The sequence below is a fragment of the Eurosta solidaginis genome, chromosome 4 (assembly GCF_040869045.1).
Source record: "Eurosta solidaginis isolate ZX-2024a chromosome 4, ASM4086904v1, whole genome shotgun sequence".
NCBI classification, from domain to species: Eukaryota; Metazoa; Arthropoda; class Insecta; order Diptera; family Tephritidae; genus Eurosta; species Eurosta solidaginis.
This window is the reverse complement of record NC_090322.1, coordinates 51,439,078-51,457,361: the sequence shown is the minus strand read 5'-3', so window position 1 is coordinate 51,457,361 and position 18,284 is coordinate 51,439,078. Positions and strand designations below refer to the sequence as shown.

The following is an 18,284-nucleotide window of genomic DNA, read 5'->3' as shown; positions in this document are numbered from 1 at the left end:
AGCTAACTTCAATTTTTACCTGTTCCCAACCGATTAGTCAACAGGAGCTGAAATCGCGTAAGCGAAATTGCCCACCTGATACCAAAACTACGTCTACGACAGCTGCAGAAGCTACGCAAATTGTAACCAGAAACATGGCTAGGATATTGAACCTAGGTTCGTCGTCAAATACCGGTGAAGTACCGGAATTGCATAATTCCGATGCCAGTGTTATGCAATCATCTGCTTTAGATGCTAGTAATAGCGGGAATCAGGGTGAAGGCCCACCTCAAAGACAATCTATAAATAGAAGAAGAGGGAGGCCAAATAGAATTTCACGTCAGAATAACAACATTGATTACAATCGTATTCAACAAATGATCGAACAATCAATAAATCAATTTATGTCCTCTATGAATATGCGGTCAGGTACCAATCCTTGCCCGAGTTCAAGTCCCGGAAATACGCAAGGTTTAGTAGCTACAATACATGAAGCCCCGTCATCCATGGTCTCCTCGGTCTTTCTTAGGAAAACTGCGGACATAATGCAAAAATGGAACTTGCAATTCGATGGATCCTCGGAAGGTTTAGGCGTGGAAGAATTCATTTATAGAGTCAAATCACTCACAGACCAAACTTTAGACAGCGATTTCACCGCCATGTGTAAGCACATACACATTTTATTTGTTGGTAAGGCACGGAATTGGTATTGGAGATACCATAAGCAAGTGAACCGCGTTATCTGGTCAGACATATGCAGTTCACTTCGCCAACAGTATAAAGATTATAGATCCGACTTTATGAGCAGGGAGATGATTCGATCTCGCAAACAAAAAGTCGGTGAGTCCTTTTCTGCATTTTACGAAGCAGTGGCTTCCTTAATCGATAAACAAAGTGTTAAAATTGACGAGGAAGAACTGTTAAGAAATGTTACGAAATAATCTGTTACCTGAGATTAGACAGAAACTTTTGTATCAGCCCATACATTCAGTTGGTCATTTACGGCGCTTAGTAAAAATAGGAGAGAATTTGAACTACGAACTTAATCACCCCCCGGAGGATCATAGCAAATCTAAATCGTTGCCAAATCGCCACCAAGTATGTACAATTGAGGAATCTGGTCCCGAAGTCACAGATGATACTCCACCGGATGCGGAATTAGCAGCTCTTCAGAGTGCGCAAATAAAGTGCTGGAACTGTGAAGAGCTAGGCCATATTTGGGAGAATTGCTTAGCGGATCGCCGTACTTTTTGCTACGGATGTGGCACTCCTAATGTATATAAGCCCCAGTCTACAAATTGCCCCAGAAAGCGTTCGGAAAACCGGCAGGCGGGTGCATCCAAAAACAGCCGGATGCCCCCGAAACCATAAAGAAGTTTAATCTCAACTCTACACCGAGTAACCCAGAAAAAACTACTGATTCGAAGTCCGGGCTACTCGCCCCTAACTTTATTCCCTTTCATCTTCGTTCATATACAGACAGACTGCAAAATTATACATTAGTAAGGAATCGAATTTTTCAGGATGAAAAACCTATAATTAAAAAACGTACCTTAAGATTAAAAGCATTTTACGATAATGTTAAAAGAAGCCAAAAGTTACTTCTTTCTACCCTGTTTAGCAATCACAATGATATGCGAACCTATGCAGAAGTATCTTTTCTAAAATATAGCGAGCTTGGGTTACTAGATACCGGAGCGAATATCAGTTGTGTTGGTTCCTCGCTTGCGACAAAAGATCTGTTAAACTTTCCAGAATTCAAAGCTATTCATGCTCATGCCAAAACGGCTAATGGAGACAACCAAGAGATCATAGGAGTACCCGATGTGATACTGAAATATAAAGCGGTCGAAAAGCCTATGAAACTCTATGTAATACCTTCCATTAAGCAAAGACTTATATTAGGTCACGATTTTTGGAAAATTTTTGAACTTGCCCCAAATATAATTAGCTCACTAGAGCAAAGACAGAATGTAGCTCAGTCTAAGGAAGTCGATGCATATCCTTTGAGTCCACAACAAATTCAACAATTGGCAGTTGTCAAACTTATGTTTCCCAACGCCAAGGAAGGATTAGGTCGTACATCCCTGATAAAACACCACATCGATATAGGCAATTCAACACCCATTAAGCAAAGTTTTTACCCTGTAAGCCCAGCGGTAGAAAAACTTTTATACCAAGAAATAGATCGTATGATAGCCCTAGATGTAATCGAACCATCGGTAAGCCCCTGGAGTTCACCTATGCGATTGGTTATCAAACCGAACAAAGTACGTCTATGTCTGGATGCTCGTCGGCTGAACGACGTGACGAAAAAAGATGCGTATCCACTGCCCAGCATAGATGGTATTTTTTCCCGGCTTCCTAAAGCTAATATTATCACCAAAATTTACTTAAAAGACGCGTACTGGCAAATCGAACTTAGTTCCGAATCCAAGCATTTAACTGCATTTACGGTTCCCGGCCGTCCACTTTACCAATTTAAAGTTATGCCTTTCGGGCTTTGCAATGCGCCGTCGACGATGTGTCGTCTCATGGATAGTATTATTCCTCCAGATCTCCGTAATTGTGTATTTGGGTATCTGGATGATCTATGCGTGGTATCAGAAGACTTTTCTTCCCATCTAGCAATACTCGTGAGATTGGCCGAACAATTTCGCAAAGCCAATCTAACTATTAACATTGAAAAAAGCCAATTTTGTGTTACTTCAGTTAATTATCTCGGCTATATCATTGGTAGCGGAGGTATACGCACAGATCCCTCAAAGGTATCTTGTATTTTAAGCTGGCCATCACCCAGAACCTGAAGCAAGTCAGAGGATTCCTCGGAGTTTGTGGATGGTACCGCCGGTTTATACCGAACTTCGCCGACCTCACTTGTCCCATAACCGAAGTATTGTCTACAAAGAAGAAATTTGTCTGGACTACGGAAGCGCAGCAGGCCATGAATAAATTGAAAGAAATTTTAACCTCTGCCCCAGTGTTAAATAACCCCAATTTTGCGAAAAAGATCTATTTGCACTGCGATGCGAGTGACGTTGGTATTGGGGCCGTGTTAGTAGTTTAATTATCCGAGGAAAACGAGGAAAAACCAATTGCGTATATGTCGAAAAAACTTAGTCATGTGCAACGTAATTATAGCGTCACTGAGCGAGAATGTTTAGCAGTGATTACGGCCATTGAAAAATTCCTCTGCTATCTGGAACTGCAAGAGTTCGAGGTAGTTACCGATCATTCAAGTTTGCTTTGGCTCATGCGTCAACAGAACGTTTCGGGCAGACTTGCGCGTTGGATATTTCGCCTTCAACAATTTAAATTTTCAATCGCCCATCGAAAAGGGAAAGACCACATTGTCTCCGACGCTTTGTCGCGACTTCAAGAAAATGAAATCGCAGCCCTGGACATGGGTCCTGTGGTAAACCTTGAATCGGATGCGTTTTTGGATGAGTCTTATGTAGCTTTGAAGACAAAGTTTCAAGAAAACCCAGAAAGGTTTCCCGATATCAAGATGGTAGACCAATTCATATATATTCGTACAGAACACGCTTCTGGAGAGGATATGCAAGAGAAGAACTCCTGGAAATTATGGGTTCCAGAAAGACTTCGACGGGGTATTCTTATCCAGGCCCATAACAGCTCTACATCTTCGCATGCGGGAATTCAAAAAACTATAGAGAAGTTACGCCGTTATCTTTTTTGGCCAGGGCTGGCAAAAGATGTCCGTAATTATGTTCGAACTTGTGAAATATGTAAAAAGAACAAAGCACCAAACTTCACTCTTAGGCCACCCATGGGTGCTCACAGCCCTACGTGTCGACCTTTTCAGAGGATATATGTCGATCTGCTTGGACCTTATCCGCGCAGTAAAAATGGGCATATAGGGTTACTGATTGTGCTTGATCATTTTAGCAAATATCATTGGATCCACCCGCTAAAAAAGTTTACTTCAGTCGCCATTCAGAAATACCTTCTGGAAAACATTTTTCATAGTTTTGGCGTACCAGAGATTCTGGTCAGTGACAACGGAACGCAATTCAAAGCCAATGATTTTAATGCCTTCCTGACGGAACTGGGTATAAATCATGTCTATACGGCTCTGTACTCGCCGCAAAGCAATGCTGCGGAAAGAGTTAACCGGTCGCTGTTAACAGCAATTCGGTCATACTTAAAACAAGACCAGACAAGATGGGACGAACATCTTACGGCTCTGTTCTCGCCGCAAAGCAATGCTGCGGAAAGAGTTAACCGGTCGCTGTTAACAGCAATTCGGTCATACTTGACCTGCTCGTTAATATCGTCTTTGCATCAAACGTTGGGTTGTTCTCCGTATCGCGCGTTGTTTGGCTTGGACATGATCACCCACGGTGCTGATTACAAACTGCTAAAAGAACGTAGCTTATTGGAAGAACCAATTGCTCCTCTTTCCCGATCCGATAATCTAGCATTAGTAGTAGTAGAAAAGACGTTCAAGTGAATATTCGTAAAGCTTACGAACGCAATGCAAAGCAATACAACTTGCGTTCGAAGCCAGTCAGTTTCAAGGAAGGCCAAGAAGTTTATCGAAGAAACTTTGCCCTTAGTAAGTTTTCACAAAACTTTAACGCCAAGTTAGGCCCGCAATTCCTCAAATGCCGGATCCGCAGAAAACTCGGTAATTGCTATTACCAGTTGGAAGATTTGCAAAGAAAAGAAATTGATACATATCATGCCAAGGATATCCGAGCCTAATTCCCTCTAATACTTCTATCAAGCTACCGTATTATTGGGTTTTGTAATGGTCGCTATCAAAATTAATGTCAAACATTTTCATCGCCTACAGTTCGCGACCAAAACTTGTCGCAGGCGATAAAATGAAATGCTAGTTCGACGAATGGATGGCGCTGCTTTTGGTATTTGATCTAACTTATATCGCACTGAACGTACTATAAACCACAGCTAACTTCAATAGAGACTTTCCAAAAGAAAAAGATATATATATAAAGAGCGGCAATTTCCGAAGCTATAAAAAAGGCTGAACACCTAAAAGTTACCCTTTTCTTTGGACAACCGCCAAGTCATCGCCGAGTACCTGATTCAATTGTCGCCTTATTCGGACTTTAAAGTCCCACTTACGAATTCCCAGTGCCATAGAAATTGCAGTGGAGGGAATAACCACACTCGACACCCAAAATCTTGCATCCACGACAGGGGTGGGTGTGGATACATTTATATTACAAGTGAAAAGGCAGAACACTAAGCAACTTATAACGGGGCAGCAACAGACTTTTGCTTCTGTTCTGTACAGGCACCAACCACTCATATGTACCAATGTACAGGCCCCACTGCGCCTAGGTGTTGTATGTTACCCATTCAGGCCTTTGCCATCCAATAAGGTGCAAGACAAATCCCATCTCAATAGCCAGAGGCAAGAGGACAGGATAGGTGGTACCAGCAACCATTCGCTCTAAACAAGAGTAGGGAAGAATAAGTGGAAACCGTTAGGAAAAGATTTGAAACGAAAACGCGATAGAGTGCGGAAATTCTAAATATATGTAGCCAAAGAGATTTGTGGCAACCAAAAAGAGTGACAGCAACAACTACCGAACATTAGAAAAAAAAGAGTTGTTACAGCCAGACAAAAAAGAAAGAAATAAGTCGAAGATTCTTTAAGTTAAAACTGTGAATTAAATGCGAAGGGTATTAGCCAATGTATACTCGTAATCAGTTAAAAAACATCCGAAAAGGTTGAGTAGCTAAAAGAAAACCAATCACTTATACCAGCTAGTGCCTATAAATAATCAATGTAAAAGTCATTGCCGGTCCTATTGTGTTCGGTGTTGTTGCCAATCCCAACCCCCCGCTTAGAAAAGCAAGCGCAAAAATCTCAATTAAATCAGAATCAGATTCAATCAAGTAAATGTTCGTATACTTCGCTGCGGACATTCAAAGAAGATATACCTAGATAGATAGAAAACTACGGTTTCTATAGAACTGTTAAGTTAGATTTTTTATGTAACGAAATAAAACGAAATTGCGAATAAGTGCCACCAGCTGCTTCCAGCTCCGACCGACCGCAACATCGCATAACAACTACAACGATGGAAGGCCTTTCAACGCTGCAGCTGAACGCGAATTTGTAAGCACGTAAGTTATATATTTTCTATCTAATTCTTTCGTTACCATTTGTATTCAGCCGATCCATATCGCCGTAAATATGTACGTCAGCCGGCAACCATTTTCTTTGCCTAAAGTTCATTTTCTATAGTGTTTGAAATTTTAACTTTTCAGTAATGCTGATTGGCATTTTCATAAATCGTGTATTCTCGCTCTAAGCTCTCCCGCACTCGCTCAGAATAGGTAGTTGGTGTCCATACCGACCGCGAACCGACCGTTAACCGCGAACCTATTCCCATTATTCGACTCAGGCAAAGGTCCTATTGTATCTATAACTACGACATCGAAAGGTTTGCAGGGTGTTGGTGTAAGCACCAAATTTTCTTTGGTTTTTGGCTTGGCTTTATTCAAAAAGCATTTTTTGCAACTTTTGACGTATGTGGCAATATCACGGGTCATACCTTTCCAATAATATTTTGTACGTATTTTTGCGTAAAGCTTTTTATTTCCGCAGTGACCTCCTGATATCGGGTCTGTACGATTCTTATTATTTTCATTTAACTTTGTGTTTAAGTTACTTTGAATTTTGTAATTTTGAAATGTTTTACCAATTTTTAATATTCAATATTGATTTTGTGATTATGAAAAATTTTCATAAAAAAAAGAAATTGTGTTGAATATAAACTTAATAAAAGATAAATATCTATCAAAATAAAAATTACATTTTATAAAATAATACATATTAAATAGAAATTTATTAATTTAGTCGGATCTGTATATTCAGTACGAGAAAGTCGCGTATACGCCTAGTGGTTACACGGGAAGTCTAAACAATTGGATCTGTACATTCAGTACGAGAAAGTTGCGTATACGCCTAGTTGTTACATGGAAAGTCTAAACAACATATTTTCATATAACCACAATTGGCGATCCCGCCTTTTGTCGAGTTCAGTTGCAGATACATAGAAGTACTAATATTACAGACGGATGTTCAATTCGATTTGCCACACCAGAGCTGAAAAGATAACATAGAAGTACTAATATTACAAACGGACATTCAATTCAATTAAAATCTAGAGCACATTCTGCCACACCAGAGCTGAAAAGATAGTGACACCATAACTGATAAAGTTCTAACAAGTTGAAATACAAATAGTTCTTATATAACAAAAACGGAAACGTTAGCCTAACGCAGTGAACTTCCTTTGGAACTACTTTGCCGTTTTTGTGTTCCATTTAAGTGTAAAAAAAAGCACTAAAAACATCAGAACATTACCAATAATGCCCTTTACACAATTGCAACGTCATTATTGAATCTTGGATTGTATGTAGTTGACAAGCGTTAAATAAAAATAACGCAAATACATATAACACAGAAAAAGAAACACAAACATTGAACGTTGTTTGCGTAAAAGATTGGTGGTAGTGAAACGTTGGTAGTCATATTTAATATTGTTTTATAATATCATTTATGTATTAATGTTATTCTTTTTCTAATTTAATATCACTTTTGCGTAATTCAATTACTCAGATATAAATTTACATACTATTAATTTTTCTTTTGGTCAAGATTTATTTATTTTTATCTGGTAAAAATTTTTAAATTGTAAACGCTCTTTTCCAGAAATCTTAAATATTATTTTTAATTATCACCAATAACATCTATTTCTGAGAATTTATTTCAATTAATATAATTTATTATATATCGTACACCAACACACCACAGACATTCATCTACATCAACACATCAAATTAACGATTCGCTTATCAATTTAGAAGATGGTTCTTCACAAAATGATCTAATAAATAGGTATGCGAATCAAAACAATAATGAAATTTTTTCTACTTCAGTAAAACTTCCTCAATTTTGGACAAATTGTCCTGAAGCATGGTTAATACATGCTGAAATGCAGTTTAATACCAAAAAAATTACTCAAGAAACAACTAAATATGAGTATATTATTACTGCATTACCTCAGGAAGTCATAATGACCATTTTAGATTTTATTCAAAATCCACCAGAAACAAATAAATATTCTGCATTAAAACAAATTTTGATTGAAAGGCATTCCATAAGTGAGAATGCGAAATTAGATAAAGTGTTGTCCGATTCTGAAATGGGTGATCGCAAACCTTCGGAATTTTACCGATCTTTAGTTCTACTTTCTGGTTCTAATTTTAGCCAAGAAGTTTTAAAGAAACTTTGGATGCGAAAATTACCCAAAAACTTGAATGTAATTTTAACAAGTTCAAATTCCAATGACATATCTAACAAAATTAGCTGATAACGTTTGGGAAGTTATCAGTAAAAATGAAGTTGCTTTGATAAACAATTCTCAAAATTCTAAAGGAGAAAATGCTATTATTACTAATTTGGTTAAGACAACATCTTTAATTTGTGAAAATTTTCAAAAATTATCTTTGGAATTAAGTGAAATTAGGAAAGAAATTAATCAGAATTATTCAAGATCACGTTCAACAAGTAGAAATAGTTATAGAAGTCCTGTTAGATATCGTTCAAAATCTCGTGATAATCCCAACTGGTTATGTAGATATCACTACAAATTCGGAAATAAAGCTAGGAGATGTGAAGAACCGTGTGCGTTTGTGAAAAATAGTACTCCAAAAAAACTAAAATGTTCCGTTGTTGCAGCGACGAATAATGGAATTTCAGAAGTATCAACTCGTCGTTTATTTATATTTGACAAAGAAAATAAATTAAAATTTTTGATTGATAGTGGACCAGAAATTTCAGTGCTTCCAGTTTCAAAATTCTCGTGTACAAAAAAATCTTCTGATATTATCTTAACAGCAGCTAATGGTTCAACGATTTTTACATATGGAAAAAAACTTATAAATGTTAATTTAGGTTTAAGGAGAGAATTTCCTTTTGTGTTTTTGATCGCTGATATAGCAAAACCAATTATAGGTGCAGATTTTTTATGCAAATATGGACTTCTTATTGATATTAAAAACAAACGTTTAATAGATCCATTAACAAATTTATCAGTTAACACAATTTCGTACTATTGTAACATCTCTCTTCCAAAATTTTTTTCAGTAGAAAATCAATACACAAAATTGTTGAAAGAATTTCCTTCTCTTATAGAAGAGCCAAATTATTCAAAACCAGTTAAACATACCACAGTTCATAGATTAGTTACAGGAGGTAATCTTCCTTTCTCAAAACCCAGACGTTTAGACCCAATCAAATTTAAGGTAGCTAAAACTGAATTTGATTTTCTTGTAAAAACTGGAATTTGTAGACCATCAAATTCCTCTGTAGCATCACCACTTCATTTAGTACCAAAAAAAAAGAGAGTAATGATTGGCGTCCCTGTGGTGATTTTAGAAGACTTAATACTGTTACTGTTCCTGACCGCTATCCTTTACCACATTTTCAAGATTTTAATATGAATCTAAGAAATAAAAAGATATTTTCAAAGTTGGATCTTGTTAGAGCGTATCACCAAATACCAATGGCAGAAGAAGATATTTACAAAACAGCGATTACTACTCCTTTTGGTATGTTCGAGTTCATTCGAATGCCTTTCGGCTTGAGGAACTCAGCACAAACTTTTCAAAGATTCATCAATGAAGTTGTAGGTGAATTAGATTTTGTTTTCAGGTACATTGATGATCTTTTGGTTGCAAGTGAGAGTGAAAAGCAACATTTTAAAGATCTACGTATACTTTTTGAACGTTTGTCTGAATATGGTTTGAATGTTAAACCAAATAAATGTATTTTTGGTGTTACTAGAATTGATTTTCTAGGGCATAGTATTTCTGAGTTAGGAATACGTCCATCTGAAGATAGAATAAAAGCTATTCGAGATTTTGAACTACCAAAATCCATTAAACAAACACAAAAGTTTATTGGTATGGTTAATTATTACCATAGATATATTTCACAATTAGCAGAATTTACTGGAGTTATATATGATTTAATTAACAAATCAAGTAAAAAAAGAGACAAAATTCTAGTTTGGGATGATAAATCTATTAAAGCGTTTGAATGCATTAAAGATAAATTTGCATCTAAGATCTTGTTAAATCATTTTAGCAAAGATGCAAAATTGACTTTAACTGTAGATGCATCCAATACGGCTGTCGGTGGTGTTCTACAACAAAATTTTAACAATAAATCTGAGCCTTTCGCATTCTATTCGAAGAAACTTTCTCCAGCTGAAATGAAATATAGCGCTTTTGATAAAGAGCTATTAGCAATTTATCTTAATATTAAGCATTTTCGATACCTATTAGAAGGAAGAGAATTCACTGTGTTTACTGACCACAAGCCTTTAATTTTCGCTCTAAATTCAAAAACTGAACGTAGTCCACGACAAACCAGACATCTTGAATTTATTGCACAATTTATAAGTGATATCCAGCATATTACTGGACAAGCAAATGTGGTAGCCGATACTTTATCTAGGGCATTCGAAATAGAAACAATTCAAAATTCGGAACTTAATTTTAAAATTTTAGAAAAGGAACAACAACAAGATGATGAACTAAACAACCTTGTATCTCAACAATCATTTCAAAATTTAAAATTAATTAAAATTCCTGTTTTAAATTTCAATATATGGTGTTAATCATCTGGAGATTATCCTAGACCGTTCGTTCCAAATAATTTACGAAAAACAGTATTTGATAAGTTACATGGAATAGTACATCCGGGTACTAAAGCCACTCGACGTCTAATTATAAAAAAATATTTTTGGCCAAACATGAATAAAGAAATTAATAGATGGTCCAAAGAATGTATTAGTTGTCAAAAATCTAAAGTTTATCGACATACGAAATCACCAGTTAGTAAAATTTCAATACCGAACAAAAGATTCGAACATATTCATTTAGATATTGTACGACCTTTACCTATTTCAAAGGGACATCGCTATATTTTGACTATTATCGATAGGTTCACACGTTGGCCAGAAGCATACGGATTAAGAGAAATTTCTGCAGAAACAATTGCAAATAAATTTTTACGTGAATATATATCTCGGTTTGGTGTACCTCTAGAAATAACTACTGATCAGGGTGCTCAATTTACTTCAAAATTGTTTACAGAATTAACAAAGTTATTAGGCAGTCATCAAATTACAACGTCAGCTTATCATCCTCAAGCGAATGGCATGGTAGAGCGATTTCATAGGCAATTGAAATCTTCTTTAATGGCTACAAATGGAACCAGAGATTGGTATGGAGGGCTACCTCTAATACTGTTGGGCTTGCGATCAACATTTAAAGAAGATATTTCGGCTACACCGGCTGAAATGGTTCTTGGACAAAATTCACGATCACCCGGTGAACTTATTGTTCCAACATCTGAAAATCCATCGTCAAATGAAATTTTGGGTAAATTACGTGAAAAATTTAGAAATGTTCATTCGAGTTTAAATCATCATAACTCTAATGTTGGTTTTTATGTTCCGAAAGATTTACAAACATGTAAATTTGTTTTTGTTCGTTTAATTAATAATCGTTCTTTACAACAACCGTATGAAGGTCCATACAAGGTACTTGAAAAAAACAAGAAGTATTTTAAAATAGAAATTGATAATGAAATCAAAACTATCCCGATTGACAGGTTAAAACCAGTGATTATTGAAACGTTATCTAACAACCCTAACACTCATCACAATAACATTAGAACAAAAAAGAAAGTCACATTTAATTTATTTAATGTTAATTCTCTGGAAGGGGGAGTAATGTAGGATTCTTATTATTTTCATTTAACTTTGTGTTTAAGTTACTTTGAATTTTGTAATTTTGAAATGTTTTACCAATTTTTAATATTCAATATTGATTTTGTGATTATCAAAAATTTTCATTACAAAAAGAAATTGTGTTGAATATAAACTTAATAAAAGATAAATATCTATCAAAATAAAAATTACATTTTATAAAATAATATATATTAAATAGAAATTTATTAATTTAGTCGGATCTGTATATTCAGTACGAGAAAGTTGCGTATACGCCTAGTTGTTACACGGAAAGTCTAAACAACATAGTTTCATATAACCACAGGGTCATTGTGGTAAATTTCCATTAATTTAAGTTTTTTGTCGTTGTCCGTAACTGTTTCGACAGGTTCTATTAATAGTATTTTTAAATTTTTTAAAATTGAATTCCCTGTACTTTTAAAATTTGAAATAGAAAAATATTTAAATAACTGATCATCTTTTTGCCATTCTGCTTGTTTAATACTGTGTTTACCAGCTTCTTTTTCAAGCTTCAAAAGTAATTCATCTAATTGCATTATTTTGTTAGTACACACAATATTAAGTAACTCGAGTTTTTTATGTTTTAAATGCGCATATATTTTTAAATTGATTTTATCATTATCGTTGTCATGACATATTTGGCTTTTTATCCTATGCATTTTCTTGGAAAAATTATATGAAAATTTGTCGAAGGAGTTTTTAAGTTCTTGAATTGAAATTCGCGATAATGCGTCTGCAACTACGTTAGATTTTCCTTTAATATATTCTATGGTAAAATTTATTCGGACAATTCCAAACGGATTCTGGAAAGTTTCGACGACGGATCTTTCATATTAAATAGATAAACTAGTGGACGATGATCTGATTTAACTTTGAAGCGAGTGCCATAAATATATGCACGAAATTGCTTTATTGCAAAATATATTGCCAAAAGTTCTAATTCTATTATTGCTTTATTTTGTTCCGATTTGCTAAAGGATTTTGAAGCAAAACAAATTGGCAAGTCGTTACCATTATGATTTTGACTCAATATCGCACCACAACCTAACTTTGAAGCATCAACCGTAATTAAAAATTCTTTGGTGAAATCTGGATATTGAAAAAGTTTTGGAGAAATCAGACTTTTTCTTAGTTTTTCAAAAGCTAACTCACATGCCGTATCCCAATTAAATTCAACCTTTTTTCTACTCAAACGATTCAATGGAGCTTCTAAAGAAGCGAAATTTGGAATGAATCTCCTATAATAATTTGCAAATGCCACGAATCTTCGGACAGCATCTTTATCGCGTGGCTTAGGATACCTTTTAATTGCTTCAATTTTTGAATCGTCTGGTAGCAAACCATTTGCTGAGCATTTATGCCCTAAGAAAGTTACTTCAGTAGTGGAATTCACTAACTTATAACGATGCGATTTGTCGAGATTTTAATTAACGATTTTGTCGCTTGCCTTATCGATTGTACTATTCACTAACTTAGTTTTAACGACTCGCAATAAATAACATTTAAAATATTAGAAAGGTGGCAGCACAGCTTAACGAAACCTAAAAAATGCGAAAAGCACAAAAGGAATGCCAAAAATTAACAAATTCCCTATACTAACTGCTTTTAAAAGTTATTATTGTGCAAGTTTTGAGATACAGTTTGCGTTATCAACAAAAGGTAAGTAAATGCGGAATTAATTTCATATTTCTCGACATAACAAATTTCTCATATTAAAATAGAATGGCGTCATCAATTAATACCAATCAAAGGAGAAGCCGTACCACAGCCGAGCAGTTAAGTCGAATGGTGGACTTTTTTTATGGAAACTCCGGGATTAGCGGGTTATTGATATTGTTTGATAGTGATATTGTTAAGTTTGACGATACCGAATCGAAGTTTTTACTACCAAAGTAGCTATTTTTTAAAATAATTTCCAAAGGAAATCGATCTATGTAAACGAATGAATGAATTTTTTACATTCAAATAAATGTATTATGTATAAAATTGAGCTGTGTTAAAACCTCATAAGCATTTTTTTTAATTTTAAAGGACACGAAGTTCGTTTCTATTGAAATGATATTGTTAAGTTTGACTGTTCGGTATGATGGAAGTTTTCGCTACCAAAGTAGACCAACTATAAAACAAAATACCAAAATTTTTGCTTTACATTCCTGTAGATTTTTTTATTTATAAGTTTGTTTAGTCTTTACTTAAGTATAGTAATTAGCAATAAGTTGGTCTTGAACACGTTTCGCTATTGAAGAGGGTGCGCCTTGATTAACATTGCTATCACTTGGGCTTTGATCTAAGTATACAGTGTCAGGCTCGTGTATGGGTTCACTTAATCGGATGTTATGCAACACTGCGCATGCGTTAACTATTCTACCAGTAAATCCATGATGAAACAAAGGAGTCCTTTGCTGTGATAGGCATCGCCATGTTCCTTTGAGAACACCAAAAAGTCTCTCGACTGGGTTTCGAGCTTTACACAATGCCTTATTGTACCGAAATTTTGGGCCCCCTCTGGTTGGTTAGGTAAAGGAGTCATCAGCCAGGGTTCTAAAGGGTATCCAGAGTCACCTGCAAGTAGTTTTGTGTGCGATTTTATTTTCTGGGAAATTTCAGTGCATTAAACACACTTACATCATGCGGCCACCGTGGTGTGATGGTAGCGTGCTCCGCCTATCACACCGTATGCCCTGGGTTCAACTCCCGGGCAAAGCAACATCAAAATTTTAGAAATAAGATTTTTCAATTAGAAGAAAATTTTTCTAAGCGGGGTCGCCCCTCGGCAGTGTCTGGCAAGCGCTCCGATTGTATTTCTGCCATGAAAAGCTCTCAGTGAAAACTCATCTGCCTTGCAGATGCCGTTCGGAGTCGGCATAAAACATGTAGGTCCCGTCCGGCCAATTTGTAGGGAAAAATCAAGAGGAGCACGATGCAAATTGGAAGAGAAGCTCGGCCTTAGATCTCTTCGGAGGTTATCGCGCCTTACATTTATTTATTTTTTTTAAACACACTTACCTATCAAAAACATGTTGCGGTTACCATTTTCAAAATTTCTCTGCATGACTCTCCGTACTGCAGAGGAGCTCCAGATAAATGCATCGTGCCTTGCTCCTGGCAATTTAGCATTGACATTCAATATCTTTAGGTTGGGGTCACAAATCTGTATATAAAAATATATTATAGTCAAAAAAGTACAATACATTTCTTTGAATTATTGCTTTTACCATTTGTACATTTATTGAATGGTATCCATGGTGATTTACATATGCCTCTTCATGATTTCTGGGGCTCATGATCGACACATGAGTGCAATCAATAGCCCCAATAGTACCTCCCACAAATGGTGCAGGTGACGCAGAAAAAATTTATTTCGCAGCTTACCGCTCTATTTGAGTCATTGGAAACTTTACTTTATCGAAAAACAAAGAATGGTTGATAGCATTTGTTACGCGATGTATACAGCGGCTTACAGACGACTGGCTCATTGATATGCCCCATTGTTCTCCAACGGGCCGTTGATAACAACCAGTTGCGAAGAAGCGTAAAGCAGTTAGAACCTGAAATTTTTATAATAGTGTTCAATTGAAAATTATATGAAATTCCATGATTTACCTGTTTCTCTGTTGATATCGCAGTTATTCGTGTACCCCTTAATTGACCATCAAGTTGAGAAATAATATCATGAGCCAAGTCTGGGGTTAGTCGGTACAGCTTTCGAAACTCCGTTGCATTCAGGTGGAATGGGTTATCTACTTCTCTAAGAAGGCGTCTGTCCACTGGCGATGGCCTCATTAACTCTTCATCTTGTGATAAAACGTATGCCAAGTACTCAAATGCCATTTGATTTATAAATAAAGCAGCTTTTCGTGTTTGAAGGTATTTAATTAAAGCTCCGATTTTCTTTTTTAACTAAAATTGTCAGAAATGTAAATTTCGTGATTTTTAACGCAGCCAATTCATTTGCCGTTTATTTAACAACACAGCTGATCGTCGATTAACGAATATCGATACAAAATAGTTACTGAATAACGAAATCGTTATAGTTATCTATTCGCAAATAAAGCGATGGCAAATATCGTTAAAAAAGTTAGTGAATTCCTCTACAGGTCTAAGAAAATTACACTTTTTTGGGTTAAGTCGCAAGTTGAACTTCCTACAGGTTTCGAAAACTTTTTTTAGACTATTGAGATGATGTGCTTCGCTACATCCAATTACTATTATATCGTCTACATACATAAAGGCTTGGTTGGGTGAAATACCAGAAAATGCAAATGACATCATTCTTGAAAATGAATTTGGAGCTACGTTTAGACCAAATGGTAAAACCTTCCATCGAAAAGCTCCGCGGTCAGTACTAAAAGATGTTATGTCTCTTGAATCTTTGTGAAGTGGAACTTGGTGAAAACCCGAAAAAAGATCTAATGTAGAAAAGAATTTCGCACGGCAAAGGTTATCCAAAATATCGTCTACACGTGCCAAGGGAAATTTGTCGGCAATTAACTTTTTATTTACAGCCCTAAAGTCAACGCACATTCTATACGATTTTTGGCCATTTAGGTCTTTTTTCGGTACCAAAATCAAGGGACTGTTATAATTCGAAAAACTATTTTCGATCAGATCGTTTTCCAATAATTTATTAACCTGTTTATTTATTTCTTCGCGCTGCGAATAAGGTAGGCGGTAATTTTTAATGTATACTGGCGTAGTATCGTTTAGTCTTAGTTTTTGTTCATAAAAATTGTTTATTGTCATTTTATCATTGTCTAGCGCAAAAATATCGGAATATTGTAAACATAAGTTAATAAGTAATGTTTAATGGTGTGTTCAGTTTATACTTATATTTAAGAATTCATGAGCTTAACACCGGCTTATAATAATTGAATTTCAATTATTATGTTTTTTCTAAGAGAAACTGAAAAGAAAGAAACATTTACAGCCTGATTCTAATGTGGTAACAACTTTCTTCACCACGGCAACTTTCTTCATGTGGTAACTTTTGTACCCTTTTGGTATTCTGCCCACGAAAGTAGCCGGATAATTGTTTACCCACAAAAGTAGGTGGTTACATCGAAATAACCACACAACAGCTGTTGTCTAGAAAAAGGCAAAACTGAAAAATAAAGAATTGTGAGCGCAAATAAGTAAACATAATAGTAAAAACTGTTGCCTCTTGCTATACATATTTGTTTCCATGTACTTTCACAGTATATATTACAATATAGCTATGTAAAAACGTAAGCATGTATGTATGCACATATGTATATACACATGGTCCCGTTTATTCTTTAACATCGTATCTACGAGTGACACATTTTCGGTAAAGACATGGCTGAACCATACACGGTGGCGCATGGTGACATACCTACAAACATAAATAAAAATTCCATGTACTTCGTTTTTGTAAATTCGATGGACAAATGTCAAAATCATGCTGCGACGGAAGTTGATGTATCAAATTAAATAAAAAAGTTTATATTCAGCTGTCCCATGCTGCCACCTTGTATCGTTCCGCCATGGGTAAAGCGAAGAAAACCAACTGTTAAATTTCACCGCAGACACTGGTGAGTTTTTCGGTGATGACAGCGTTTCCACTTTGGACAGAATCGCGAAAAAAACAACTGGTAACGATTTTCGGTTACATAATGTTCTATTTTACCGGTAACGCTAAGAATCGGGCCGTTACTGGCATATTGCGATGGACCATTTCGAAAACCGCCAACGTAATCATCATCAGGCAATTTTGTAATGTTATCAAAGGTTTCACCGGGATTCGAACCGTGAATCACATGGAGAAACTGCAGTAGCCTTTAACCACTAGGCCATCCTGCTGGTATTTGTTTTCATGCTTAATTCAGGTTTTCTCATTTCTACACTAACAACACAATTGAGACATTCTGTCTCTATATTGATTTGTGTGCCATGTAGATTTGTTTTTGTAAAGTTCTTCTTCGTTGCGAATGAGAAGCTTTGTCAACTCGGGCTCAGTTGTACATATTTATGTATGTTTGTTTAATGGTGTGTTCAGTTTATACTTATATTTAAGAATTCATGAGCTTAACACCGGCTTATAATAATTGAATTTCAATTATTATGTTTTTTCTAAGAGAAACTGAAAAGAAAGAAACATTTACTGGCATATTGCGATGGACCATTTCGAAAACCGCCAACGTAATCATCATCAGGCAATTTTGTAATGCTATCAAAGGTTTCACCGGGATTCGAACCGTGAATCACATGGAGAAACCGCAGTAGCCTTTAACCACTAGGCCATCCTGCTGGTATTTGTTTTCATGCTTAATTCAGGTTTTCTCATTTCTACACTAACAACACAATTGAGACATTCTGTCTCTATATTGATGGCCTAGTGGTTAAAGGCTACTGCAGTTTCTCCATGTGATTCACGGTTCGAATCCCGGTGAAACCTTTGATAACATTACAAAATTGCCTGATGATGATTACGTTGGCGGTTTTCGAAATGGTCCATCG

At 35.8% G+C, this 18,284-nt stretch overlaps 1 protein-coding gene across 1 annotated transcript in view; it reads left to right on the top strand.

Annotated features, from left to right (window-relative positions):
- Cht6 (Chitinase 6) overlaps window positions 1-18,284 on the top strand; it is a 267,684-nt gene that overhangs the window by 223,822 nt on the left and 25,578 nt on the right. The gene's annotated exons all lie outside the window — the stretch shown is intronic.